Here is a 2,838-nt window from a genome sequence, read left to right as displayed (position 1 = left end):
CTGGATTGGCACAGTTAGGACTGGGTGCACGCACACATTATGAGAGAGCAGACTCTTTCATCTCTCATATTCTTTACTATAGGCCTACAGTACCTGTTGTTCTATGCACTAGAGTTCAGAGTCTAGATGCACAGTCAGAGTTACACATGCACTAGTTTTTTTTTTTGTTGTTGTTGGTTTTTTTTAGCCAAGACTTGTACATGTGCTTGTATGGAAACTGACAAAAACAAACCTACACTTTTGAAAATAACGGTTCCAAAAGGGTGTTTTTGCTAACATTGCTAACGCAATGCTCAACCACTGAGCCACAGGAACATTGCAAATGTATATATATATATATATAGCTGTGTCTTTGCCAAATCCTTTCAAAACTCATCTAAATTGTTAAAAATCCCCAAAACCTGCTATCCAGCTGATGCCAGTCAAGACTTAATAATATCCGAATTAATAATAATAATGTAATTTATTTTAGAATAAAAATGTCAAAAACGGCAATGCATTTTGATTGTATTTTAACCACACAAATACATACAGTATTGACAGATACTTTAAAAACGAAATACATTTTAGAATAGTTTAATTGCACTAATGCATTGCATATTGACTGCTATTTTTATTTTTAAGTAAAAAATAATTTAAATGTACTTTCTTGCTGTACTTATGTACTTTTAATACAGCTATTTTATTTGTTTTATTTTAATGTAAAATAAATAAAGCATTGTAAAGCATACAGGGTGTTTTAACCGGAGATATTAATCGAGTTAGAAAACACATTATATTTCCAAATATTATATTGGGAAATATATTTCTCAATAGAATGTCCCTTTTAGTGTAATATCGGTCTGAACAAATAATTTTGGACAATATTGTTGATTTGTGAGCTCCCAGAATGCACTTGTGTGGTTTATAATGGGCAACAGAGAATAAAAAAATATCTCTAAATAGTAGCAAACTTGGTTAATTTACCATCACACACTTGTTTGGGGTCCAATTTCGAACACCTCCAAAAACACGAGATTGAAATGAACATCTAGTCTTCCCAAAGACAGGGATTTAGATTGACGGCGTCCAGAGGAACGGTCCTGACAGTGTTTACTCATAGCTCATTTTCGTACAAGCGTAATGTTGCTTCGTTTTCTCATTTGACTCTAAAGTCTGCGTTTGTTGACAGAACATTGACCCGCAGAGTATCCTGTTTTCAGCATTTTTCGCTGTCAGCCTTGACCTGAAACCATTTAGAGTCTTTACTCCACCCCATTCAGCTTGTAAAACTGCAAAAAAATGCTTTTTTGAAATTGGCATTTACATTCTCACAGACTGCGGAGTCAATGTGCTTACAACATGCATGTGCCAACTAATTGTTAAAAACCTTTGAATAAAGCTGGATTTTTTGCCCTAAGAAGTAACTGAACAGCCCTGTCTAGCCATAAACGATGAAACGAGAGACACAAAAATGAAATCCTCAAACCACGGAGCTTCACGCCATATTCAGGCCCTTTAAAAGCAGGATAGCACAGACTGCTGTCGATGGCATCGCTGGGGAAATTAGTGGCTGATGTCGTTGGCTTATTCTGTCACAGACATATTGGAGCTAATGGAACATATTGATCTGGCATGTCCACTTTAATTAAATGTAAATGTGTGATGAGCTAGTGGTATCCACGACAGCTCGGATCACAGAGAGGGTGAATCCAATGAAGAGTCTATGAATGCTGCTTTGTGCCTGTTTTATCTCTGAGCTCTCATACTGTATGCGTAAATGAGCTGGGCTGCTGCCAGCGCTTCTAGGATATGTGTGGGTGGCTGTAATTATAATTGATATTATATAATTAAAGTTGTCTTGTGGAAGGGAAAGTCTTGCAACATGCTGCTGTCTCTTTCTCTCTCATTTTATAACGTCCAAGAGAGTAAAAATACTGGGCCAGACATATTCTGTCATGGGAGATTTAGTTTCGAATGCAGTGATAACAGTTTATTGGAAAAAAGGTGAAAAACACCGCAAGGAGTCAGATGTCTTGGGTGCAGATGGCAGGAGTGTTCCTCGGTAGCGCAGGGACTTCAATGGGTAGACCAACCTCCGAAATAAGACCAAGAGACAATCCAGACAGGAACTGGAACACAGAGACAACAAAACACTACACGAGAAAACACGACATGAGAACCAAAGCAATCTGACAAAGACAGAGCAGACACAGCGACACTAAATAGGGGAGCTGACGAGCCACAACTGGTGCCAATCATCTTATCAGCGGCAGACGCTGTTGGGGCTGGCATTCTAAAATAACTTTGCAATCTTAATGGGAAGATAGTTAAAATGCTGTAATTTAATACAAAATATAAATATTCCATATAATTTTACTACTAAAGTTACTACAACAAAAGTTATATATATATATATATATATTTGAAAGGCTGCATTTATAAAAAATACAATACAAAATGTAATAAGAAATATTAAAATTTAAAATAACTATTTTTTTTATTTTAATGTAATTCTATTGATAATTTTTTCATTCATCATTATTATTATTATTATTGTCAAATTTTTGATTGAATGTTTTAGCAGTCATTACTCCAGTCTTCAGTGTCACATGATCCTTCAAAAATCATTACATGCTGATTTGGTGCTCAGTTATGAAAGGGGGTCATATAATGTTGCTAAAAAGAACATTATGTTGTGTATTTGGTGTAATGCAATGTGTTTATGCGGTTTAAGGAAAAAAAACCACATTATTTTCCATATAATGTAAATGCGTTGATTTTTACAAAGCTCATCGTTCTAAAAAAGCTAGGTTTGCTCTGATTGGCCAGCTATCCAGTGCATCGTGATTGGCCGAA

General features: G+C 35.7%; 1 long non-coding RNA gene across 1 annotated transcript in view; it reads right to left on the bottom strand.

Moving 5' to 3' along the window:
- The window catches only part of LOC107720515 (uncharacterized), a 13,461-nt gene that overhangs the window by 307 nt on the left and 10,316 nt on the right, over nucleotides 1–2,838 (bottom strand). Inside the window, exon 2 of the long non-coding RNA XR_001637621.1 lies at nucleotides 402–404. This is a non-coding gene — a long non-coding RNA (uncharacterized LOC107720515). The remainder of the gene's footprint in view (nucleotides 1–401; nucleotides 405–2,838) is intronic.

The sequence above is a fragment of the Sinocyclocheilus rhinocerous genome, unplaced genomic scaffold, assembly GCF_001515625.1.
Source record: "Sinocyclocheilus rhinocerous isolate Xijiao unplaced genomic scaffold, SAMN03320098_v1.1 scaffold3040, whole genome shotgun sequence".
Taxonomy (NCBI): domain Eukaryota; kingdom Metazoa; phylum Chordata; class Actinopteri; order Cypriniformes; family Cyprinidae; genus Sinocyclocheilus; species Sinocyclocheilus rhinocerous.
Note: the sequence above shows the minus strand (reverse complement) of the source record. Positions and strands in the feature narration are given on the sequence as shown.